Genomic DNA, 11,381 nt, shown 5'->3' with positions numbered 1-11,381 from the left:
TAATGTGGCCTTGTTTCTCTGTTCTGGCATCAAGTATGGCAGAAACTGTCACGAACTGATAAAAATACGTTGTTGTTGTGGTGGTTTTTTTTAAGCTAATTGATTGCCCAAGCCAGGTTTTAGTGCTATGATAGAAGTACAGAGAAAGCAAAATTGGAGGGGGGCAAAGGAGGGGGTTGCTTGTTTTTTTAAGGAAATGAACACTCAACTCATAAACTAATCAAAGATTAGGATCCCGAACCCCATGGCAACTCTCCAAGTTGTTACGTTCAAAATACATATACAAAAAGAAAGATTGAGTCAGGAATCTGCTTTAATGGGTACAAATGCCTTATCAAATAAGGAATAACAATTTAGGCAACGAGCAACTTCAGTTGATTGTGGCTTGAGTATATAGCACAGCATGACGGGTTCTATATGGATATGAGTCAGAAAAAAAGTCAAGCACCTGTAAATTGAAGCAATAAGAGAAGAAGTCAATGGTCTACAGAATTAGTCTTTACCACAAGTTGGTTGATAAATTTTTAGTTCATTTATTTGTTTTTTCATAAATGTGAAGTTAATAGAAGTAGCACCAGCTCACCACTTTGCTGCAGAGGGATTTTCTTGAAAACTGAAAAGTCATAGAAAAGAAAGATTAGAGAAAGGAAAATGTCTTGAAAGCAGATAAAACTGACCTATAATGCAAGAAAACGCCTTCAAGGGGATTCATATCCAAGAATGAGAAGTAGGGGTGAGAAAACAGCCGTGGGCAGACCGATGTGGATTTGATGGCAACCCAGCTAGCTTTAAGATTAAGTTATATTTATTCTACCATAAAATCTCCAGGACATTGAGGTGCAAGGAAGCGTTGTGTTGTGCAATATATATTCAATCAAATAAAAATCTAGGAGCAGAGAAAGACCAGCTGCACTGTTTCTAATAATGTTGGTGCTCTAGTGGTATTCATAAATTTGCAATGTTTCAAAGTCTCAGCCAATAGCCTTTGCAAATGTAAAGGGTCTACTATATTTACCTTTTAATATATTTGTCATAGAGTAAAAAAAATCTAGGGTTTCTTTCAGATGGTACATAGCTTACATTTAATTGATTTCATTCTTGAGCTATAATATACTTAGGTAAGGCTATTTGTTACTCCCATTTGAACCAGATATATTAAGCATAGTTCTCTGAAGTAGGTACTCATTAACTTTAGGTTGAATTGAAATCTCATTTATAAATGTACAATGCTCCCAGATTCTATGATCTAAGTCAGCGGCAACGGATAAACATCTTCAGGAACATGTTTTAAAAGTTACCTAATCTTTATTTCCTAAGGGGTGCACAGAGTTATTTAAGGTGGCCACACTTTCTCCCTGATCTCTACCCAAATTGTTGTTAATTATTAGAACCTAAGGGCATAAGACAGAGAGTCCGATGTCAGGTTGAAATGAAGTCTTAGGATATGAGATCTATGGATTTAATTGTGTAATGAACATTTACTCAAAGTGTGTTGCTAGTGTTTTATATTAATAAAAAAGAATCATATGGAGTGGGATATATATCTTGAGAAACCTGATTAAATGTTTTTCATACATATTTTCAAAAAGTTGCAACTGCTTAGAGTTTTTTAGTTAAAAATAATCTGATTTATTTCATTGCTTCAGTGTGATTTTCCATAAAGTGTCTATGTAGTAGTAAATACATTGACTTAATTTTTTAAGTTCGTATTTATTTATTTTTGAGAGAGAGAGACAGAAAAAGAGAGAGAGAGAGCATGCATAAGTTGGGGAGGGGGTAGCAAAGAGAGAGAGGGAGACATAGAACCTGAAGCAGGCTCCAGGCTCTGAGCTGTCACAGAGCCTGATGTGGGGCTCAAACCCACAAACCGTGAGATCATGACCTGAGACAAAGGCAGACACTTAATCAAATGAGCTGCCCAGGTGCCCCTACATCGACTTAACTTTTAAAAAAAATTCTTCCCCAAATGGCATAAGTGACCTAGCAATAAATACATTTTTGATGGAAAATTTGTTTCCATGGTGACATGTTAAGATGTCATTCTTTGTGATGATGTAGAATACACAAGAGAATAATTGAAAGCTACTGGAACAATTGTAAATGAATAGGGGATCATTGAAACATGGTAAGGATAGATAAAATGACTTATATTGTCAAAAGTTGATCTCTGGAAGAATGACTTCTTTGACATATTCCCAATAGCTCTATTACTTGATGAGAGATTGCTTCAGAAACTTAATGGGTATTACATTAGTTGTACTACCTTGCAATGGTAACATAGTTGTACTACCTTAGCAATTATCACTGAATTTTATTTCTGTTGCTTTTTTTGTCTATAGTTTTGTCTGTTGGCATAGATAGTGAGAAGGGCTTCTCACAGATTTGTTTTGCACAGGAGTCTAAAATCATTAGAAAATTACTGATTTCACTTAACGACTAAATAGGATATTCAAAGTATACTTCATCTTCCAAAAATAATTATGGAAAATCAAATGACTGTTTTAGTGTATGTATGAATGTGCTTCGACAGCTTTTAAAATACTGCTTCTTTATATTCTATGCTTTTAGGAATAATGTTTCCCTTTTCAGTATTGCAAAATGACATCTTTTAGGTTAATCCTCATCTTTCAGTCTATGACTAGGATGGGAGCTCCATGAGCAGAGACTTTAAATACTGCAACTCCAGGGCCTAAAACAGTGCCTCGAACACAGAAGGTATTCAGTCGAATCCTAGTTGCTTCAGGGCTACATGATCATGTAGGACAGCCTTGAATATGCTAGTTCCTCGTCAACTGCAAGACCCTTTAAAAATGCCTATGAAAACTGTGGAATCGACTTTGCACATGCTTTTAACGTAGTGTCAGGAGGTTATACTCTAGCTTCTACTTTCATCATTCTTTGGAAATAGCTCTTACCATTGATAGCTTTGGTCTTCATTCTAATCAAACTCATTCTCCTCATTGATAGTCTACATCATCCCTTCCATCTTAAGACTCTCCCCACCATTTTGTTTTTTAATTCTCTCTGGTCCTCCTGCTTTTGCAGATTCTTGGCCGACTCCCTCTCCTGGTGGGGCTAATTTCTAGGTATTTATTCTTTTCTTTATTCTCCCCTATTATTATAAGCTTTATCTAAAGCATTTTATTAAGTCTTATATTTTCAAGTGCCATCTCTCTGTACCTGATTCTTCACTCAATACTTCAGGTCATTTTCTCTTTCTTAAATTACAAACTGATACTTTATGCTGATTTTCTGCATTCAGCTCAAAGTTTAAGTTCAAAATAAACTCATTCTCTTCCTCTATAAACATGTTCTCACTCTTTATTTTTTATTTTAGTTGTTTGATAGATGAGTTGAGTGTTGAGTGAAAACTTTTTTGGTATATTGGGATGGATGACAGAAAAGGGATGCATCTGATGTCCATCGTGGTGTCAAGGAAAAAAATCCTTTCTAGGGTAAAAAGTTAAATTTTTCTTCCATTTTTAAAATTGAAAATGTTGGATTATTCCATACGCTAATATTGGGATATCTGGGTTAAGTGGTAGAGTGACTCACAGGATCTCACTTCCAAAGACAAACATAGTGAAAGGAAGTCAATGTAATAGCAAATAATCTATTAGCAGCAAACAACAGAAATGGCAGATGTGAGCAACATATATTTAAAAAGTGGCACCTCAGTATTAAAGAGGAGGAATACGTCATTCCAGATAAAACAGGTTTTGTCAGAGTAGCCCCTAAATTAAAAAAAAAAATGCTCATCATTCACTCCTATAGTGTGTTGCAAATTAGCTGATTCCCCAGGGCAGCTCTTCTCTACAGGTTGGGTTAGCATTCCAAACTGCTTCAATCCTGTAAATCTATATATCAACATGTGTTCTCTCAATTGTTGCAGCAAGGGAGGCACAGGATAATTAACAACTAGCAATTAAGCACTTCCATCCAGAAGTGGCACACATTATTTATGCTAATATTTTATCAGTCAAATTAAGGCATTTGGCTCTAACTACAAAGAAATGAGAAATACAATCTATCAGAAGTAGAGAAGAATTGGATATAGTAAATAGTAGTAATATGTGCCACAATAACTTTCTAAGGAAGAAAGTACAAATCTACTTCTGCTTCTCCAAAAGCATTCAGGAAAGGGAAGGAAGCATTTAGAGAGAAGAAAGGAGAGGGGAAAATGCAGAGCTCAGCAAATGCTCAAAAACATTCCCACAATATTAGTTCTGGAATGCATGTCTCACCTTCTGCCATGCTGAGGTAATAAATGAGGAAAAATAATAAGATCTTACCCTGTATTTTCCCCAGCTAAAAGACAGATGAGGAAATGAAAAATAATCCTTATCCAGAACTATCAGAGAGACAAATAAGAAAATAAATATTATAAAAACTGCTAAAGATGGTGGCCTAGAGAGAAAAAGCAGAGAGGGCACCATAAATGACATAGTACCCATACAGCAGGAAGTTCCCTTGTCAAAATCTGTAAGATGTGCCTACCATTTCCACCCTTTATCTGGAAGAGGAGTGATAGAGTGTTCTGGGCAGAAACTGGAATTACTGGATGGGGAAAAATGGCCTGTAAGAATTTGTTCCAGTAAAATATCAAGTAGCAATAATGTCAGTTCAGGCACATGGAACTGGACTCAAGGGGGGCTGGAAGAGAGCCATGTTGCCTATTTTTTACCACTACCTCTTCCCAAACCCTCCAGATCTGATTGTTGTTGGAAGGCAATAGATACACCCAGAATTAGAACAATTTTATGGCAATACATTTTATAACTTACACAAAGGGGGAAAATTCCTTGAAAAACACCAATTAACCCAAAGACAAGAAGAAATTAGCCCCATACCTTTTGAAGAAACTGAATGCACTATATATATTTTTGAATCTTACAAAGAAAATTCTAAAATTAGCTGACGTCAACAGTGAATTCTATCAGGTATTTAAGGAAGAAACAATACCACTCCTACAGAAATTTGTTTCAGGAAACAGAAGTGAAGAAAATGTTTTTCTTCAAAAACAAGTGTTTTATGAGGCCAGCATAATATAAAAACTTGATGAAGGCATTGCAAAAAAAAAAAAAAACGAACTTATAGGTCAATCTCCCTCATAAACATAGATCCAAAAAGTACTTTAAAAAATATTAGAAAATTAAATCCAGCAATATACAAAAAGGTTGATATAGCATGATTGAGTAGGGTTTATCCTATAAATGTCAGGTTGATTTGACACATGAAAATCATATTAAGGGAATTAAGGAGAAAAGCACTATAATCATGTCAATAGAAAGAGAAGAGCAGTTGACAAAATTCAACACCTGTTCATTAAAAACAAACAAAACTGGGGCATCTGGGTGGCTCCGTTGGTTGAGCCCCTGACTTTGGCTCAGGTAATGATCTCATGGTCCATGAGTTTGATCCCCCTGCATGGGGCTCTGTGCTGACAGCTCAGAGCTAGGAGCCTGCTTCAGATTCCGTGTCTCCTTCTCTCTCTGCCCCTCCCCAGCTCGTACTCTGTCTCTCTCTCTCTCTCAAACATAAATACCAAAAAAAATAAAAATAAAAATAAATAAAACAAAACTAAGTAATAACTAGGAATAAAAAAGAATGTTCTTTTTAAAAAAAATGTTTATTTGTTTTTTAGAGAGAACAAGAGAGGTAGGGGCAGGTGGGGGTGGAGGGTGGAGGACAGAGAATCCCAAGCAGGCTCCACACTGCCAGTGCAGAGCCTAATGCTCTGAACCATGAGATCATCACCTGAGCCTAAAGCTAGAGTTGGACGCTTAACTGACTGAGCCACCCAAGTGCCCCTAAAAAAAGAATTTTCTGGGGCACCTGGCTGGCTCAGTTGGTAAAATATCTACTCTTGATCTCTGGGTTGTAAGCTCAAGCTCCACATTGAATGTAGAGATTACTTAAAAATAAAATCTTAAAAAAAAAAAAGAATTTCCTCAACCTCATAAAGGTCACCTTCAAGGAAATCTATAGGCTAGCATCACACTTAATGGTGAAATTTTTTATACTTCCTCCTAAAATTTGAAATAAGTCAAGAATAGGAAAGAAATGAGTAGAACTCCTTCTGTTTTAAAAAGAGTGGTATTGTTTAAGTAGAAAATCAATTGTATTTCTATAAGCCAGCAGCAAACAATTGGAATAAGAGATAAAAATCCATTTATAATAATATCAAAAATACAAAATAGAAAAACTTTTAAAAGATGCTCAAGACCTTCTACACTAAAAACTATAAAATATTACTGATGAAATTTAAAGGCAATTCAAATAAATGGAGATGTTTACCACGTTCTGGATTGGCAGATCAATATTATTCAGATGTAGATAATTAAATAGCTACCAATGTTAATTTCCTGGTTTTGATTATTGTACTATGGTGATATAAGAGGTTACCACTAGGAGAAACTGGGTTGAAAGATGTATGAGATCTCTCCCATATTTCTGTGAACTGCCTGTAATGCTAAAAGCATTTAAAAGGAAAAAAAAAATAAATTTTATTATCTCAAAATTGATCTATAGATTCAACTTTTTCTAATTATAATCCCAGTAGAAATATTTGTAGTAATTAATGAGCTGATTTTAAAATTTACATGAATCACAAAGGGCATATAATGTCCAAGTAATCCTGAAAAAAGGAACAGAGTTGATAATTTATACCATTTGATTTCAAACCTTGCTGCAAAACTACAGTAATCAATACAGAGTGGCAGTGCCATAAGGATAGACAAATAGATGAATGGAGAAGAGCGAGCCAAGAAATAACTCCACATTGCTACAGTTATTTGTTTTTTGATAAAGGCAACAAAGCATTCCAAAAGAGAATAACATATTTTTAGCAAAGAGTGCTGAAATAACTGGTTACTGACACAGAAAAAAACAACCGCAAACCCCTACCTTATATCATACACAAAAATAAATTTGAGATGGACAAAGATTGAAACGTAAAAGCTAAAACCATAAAGCTTTTCAATGAAAATGTAAGAAGAGAGCTTCGTGACTTGGAGGTAGAACAATATTTCTTAGATAGCAAAAAGCAATAACCATAAAAAGAAATAATTTCTAATTCAGACTTCATCAAACTTAAAAAACCTTCTCATTATATGAAATAACCAATGCACAGACTGTAAGGAAAAATTCACAAAATATGTATCTGACAAAAAATAGTATCTAGGAAATAGAACTTCTACAAAACAAGGGACAACCCAAGGATAAATGGGCAAAACATTTGAACAGTTATACAAATTAGCCAATCAACACTTGAAAACATGCTGTACCATGTTACCAAGAAGTTTCTAAACTACAATAAAATACCAATCAATACACACACCCAGTGATGGCTACAAAACTGAAAAGGGTGAAAACTCCAAATATAGTAAGGATGTAGAGAAATAAAACTCATATATTACAGGTAACAATGCCAACAACCATTCTGGAGAAAAAAATCAGGCAGTTTCTTATTAAAATTAAACCTACCGATACCTGATACCGATACTGATAACTCCCAGGCACTTACCCTAGGGAAATGAAAACATTAACAAAAAACTTGTATAAGAATATTTAGGGGCACGTGGGTGGCAGTGGCTCAGTCAGTTAAGTGGCCAACTTTGGCTCAGGTCGTGATCTCGTGATTCATGGGTTCCAGCCCCACAACAGACTCTGTGCAGACAGCTCAGAGCCTGGAGCCTGCTTCGGATTCTGTGTCTCCCTCCCTCTCTGCCCCTCCTTTGCTTGTGCTTATGCTCTCTCCCTCAAAAATAAATAAATATTTTTTAAAAATTAAAAAAGGAAAAAGAGTATTTTTAGCAGCTTTATTCGTAATTGGCAAAAATTGGAGAGCACCCAGGTAACCACCAATAGGAGAATGAGTAAACTGTAACTATAACCACCAATAGGAGAATGTGGTATATTCATACAATGGAATATTACTCAGCAGAAAAAAAAAAAAAGCAAAGCAGTGCCATATACAAAACATGGATAAATCTCAAAAATATTATGCTGAGTTAAGGAAAACAGACATAAATGAACATATGTCATATAAGTCCAACTATATGAAATTCTAGAACTGAAAAAGCTACTCTATGGAGGGAAAATTCAAACAGTGGTTCTCACTGGGAGTTTAACAACAGAAATTGGGAGAGACATGAGGGACCTTTCTAGGGAAATGGCAATATTATACCTTTGTTTGTTTGTTTGTTTGTTTGTTAGTAATGTCTACACCCAACATGGGTCTTGAACTCAATCCTGAGATCAAGACTCATATGCTCTTCTGACTAAGACAGGCATACCCAATATTATGTTTTGATAGTGGTTTAGGTTATACAGATGTAACATCCATTTACCAAAGTTTATAGCATATTTACATAAGATTTATGTATTTTACTGTATCTAAATTTTATATCAGAAAAACTGTAAATAATTAGTAAACCCTAGTTAATGATATGTACAGTGAAATATTTAGGAAAGACTAATCTGAGGTCTGTAATTTAACTGATATGCATAATTTGAAATAAGATAGGTTACCAAATGGGTAATGAATAGAAAGATGAGTATGTGATAAAGCAAATATAATAATCTGTCATTAATTGCATCTAGGAGATGAATATATGGGTGTTTACTGTAAAGTTCTTTTCAATACTGCTGCATGTTTAAAATTATCCTTTAAAAATTTGTGAACTTAGGAGCATCTTGGTGGTTCAGTTGGTTGAGCATCTGACTCTTGATTTTGGCTCAGGTCATGATCTCAAGGCTGTAGGATTGAGCCCTGGGTCAGGCTCCACACTGAGCATGGAGCCTGCTTAGGATTCTCTCTCTCCCTCTCTCTCTCTCTTCTTATGCCCCTCTCCTGCTTGCGAGCATGTCCAAGCATGCTCTCTCTCTCTAAAAAAAAAAAAAAAAAATTGAAAAGAATTAACTGTCTATATTTGGCCAGTTTCAGTAACTGGTAACTCAAAATTATACTCTAATATTGTAAATCAGTGTACTTTATAAAAACACTGACCAAGAGGGAGCACATGAAGCAAGACCGGGACACTACTGAAAGATCCCATCAATGAACACCAAGGATCATGTAGATATAGAATACCAAGATACAGTTCAAAGTGAGGTGCTGGCAAATGCCTCTCCCTTCTCCCTCTTCCTGCTCTTCGTTCACTTTCTATTTACACTGGCAAGTAGACTCCCTGTTCAGGCCAAAAGACAAATCAGGATGAGAATGCTAATTTATTTGCTAGGACAACAGTATTTGGGGGAAAAATGGATCCTAATGCCAGCAACTTTTGTCGGCATGTGTGATCGTTAAAAATACCACGTTAAAAAAGTAGGTTATGATGGTTCCCCAGAGTTAAATGATCCAGAGTGATAGGGAAAGGAAAACTCTTTGACAGCCAGTTTACCCCTCCCTCCTGACATTTACTCACTGTCTACCCTACTAACAAAACCTACTTTCCTAATTAAGTTAAAAATTTATTCCTAGGATTTTGTAAATTACTGTTGATAGTTTTAATGTATCTACCTTGCCTCAAGTATTTAACACAATTCAAAGGCTGTAGGTACAAAAAAAAGAAACACTTAGGTCTGAGTAGACAAGGTTTTTGTCTCTTTGTGGTTTTACAATTAAATTATATATATCTGGTGAACTACTCTGTGGATCAGGCTAGGGTTCAGAGACATGTGAGGAAATTTCAAATTTGCCTTTGTTGCACATATTCCAAATTAAAATATATATATATATGGCAAGATTTCCCCATGATTGATTGAGCAATAAACACAGGAGAGATCGTAACGGAAGCTCATAAAAAGTTGCCCTGGGAAAGAAGAGAACCAAGTTCTAGAACCAACCAGCCATTGATCTTCAGCAAATCACTGAATTCCTTGGAGTCTCTGATTTTCTGAGACCTTGAACACTTTCGGCACACATGGAATCCAGGGCTTATGCCCGGGAGGGTGGGAGCCAAAGGTGAGAGTTTATTGTAGAGAAGATGCTCCTGATAGAAACTTGAATCATTGAATGGAAGAAGTAAATAACTAAACCAATGGTCTCTTTAGAATAATACATGCTATGAAGTACTATGATATATTAACAATATGACCAATCAAGCAATGAAACAAATAGGAGCTGTATGAAAGCAGGGAACATGAGGACATTTTTTTCACTGCCCAAATTACGACCCCCCCCGCCAAAAAAAAATAAAGTGGATCTGTTTAATCCACTGGATACTAGACACCTAACTTAATAACTTACTGTTGCACACTCAGGCTTGATTTTTAGCTTAGAGACCCTCTTAACCTCTTACTTTAAAAAACCCACCTCAAATTCATCTGAACCGCATAAACATTTTAGTCAGAATCACTGCCTTACCCCTTGGGGACAGATTTGATAAGTGTTCCACAAAGGCAACCATCTCAAGTCCAAGTCTGTAAAGAGTGATCATTTATTTGAGTCATGTCTGCTGGAATTTGTGATTCAGCTATGGTTAAGGGAAGCTGAGTGGTCAACCAATGTGCTTACCCTCATTAAGTCTTTGAACCAGCATCTTGATTTATTATATAAATTTACTTGAGAAGTTAGACAAATCATAAATAACTTGAATGCTTTCATTTAAAATACTTAGCAACCTAATTCAGCAATAATTTATGATACATTTTTAACTAACCATAACATAAACATGAAGGAAAGTAATTCTCTCATACCTTTGGCTTGTTAGAAAGTCATTCTATTTTCTACTCTGTCCCAAACTTGCTGTATTCGATTGATTTATGGAAACTAATCTTTAGGGTGAAAAAAAAAAGAGAAACGTAACACCAGAGGAGGATATACTAGTGGGATTATGGAACTTCCTTTTGCTTCAAAAAAGAATTCTTGCTGAAGCCTGGTCTAATGTGATGATTAATTTTACAGAGCTGTCCCTGACCGATGTCACTATAGCAATGAAAATAAACTATGAGACTAGGATGCAGCCAGAGGGGAAAAGTTCATTAAGAAATAAAAGTAGGGACAAAATTGCTCATTAAAGTGGCTAACCAGGGTTGTTTTATGAGACGATGGGTTAAAAAAAATAATAGAGGGTTGCAATGTATTTTAAAGAGATGAATTCAAATGTGACTCATAAATTCCGGTTTCAATAAAATTCTCTGGAACATAACAGTTTAGCTCCATGGAAAAAAAGGATAGTTAGTGGACCCTATTATAATATTTGAAGTATTCTAAAATGAAACCTGACTTGCCCACAACTGCAAGAAATATACCATTAAATTCAGAATTGTCAGAGAGAAAGAAATGAAATAGAAAGAAAGAAAGAAAGAAAGAAAGAAAGAAAGAAAGAAAGAAAAGGAAGGAAGGAAGGAAGGAAGGAAGGAAGGAAGGAAGGAAG

General features: G+C 35.5%; 1 long non-coding RNA gene across 1 annotated transcript in view; it reads right to left on the bottom strand.

Moving 5' to 3' along the window:
* Positions 1–295: 295 nt before the first annotated feature.
* LOC132671704 (uncharacterized) overlaps positions 296–11,381 on the bottom strand; it is a 258,767-nt gene continuing 247,681 nt past the window's right edge. Inside the window, exon 3 of the long non-coding RNA XR_009607225.2 lies at positions 296–448. This is a non-coding gene — a long non-coding RNA (uncharacterized LOC132671704). The remainder of the gene's footprint in view (positions 449–11,381) is intronic.

Source organism: Panthera onca, chromosome C1 (assembly GCF_046562875.1).
Source record: "Panthera onca isolate mPanOnc1 chromosome C1, mPanOnc1 haplotype 2, whole genome shotgun sequence".
NCBI classification, from domain to species: domain Eukaryota; kingdom Metazoa; phylum Chordata; class Mammalia; order Carnivora; family Felidae; genus Panthera; species Panthera onca.
Note: the sequence above shows the minus strand (reverse complement) of the source record. Positions and strands in the feature narration are given on the sequence as shown.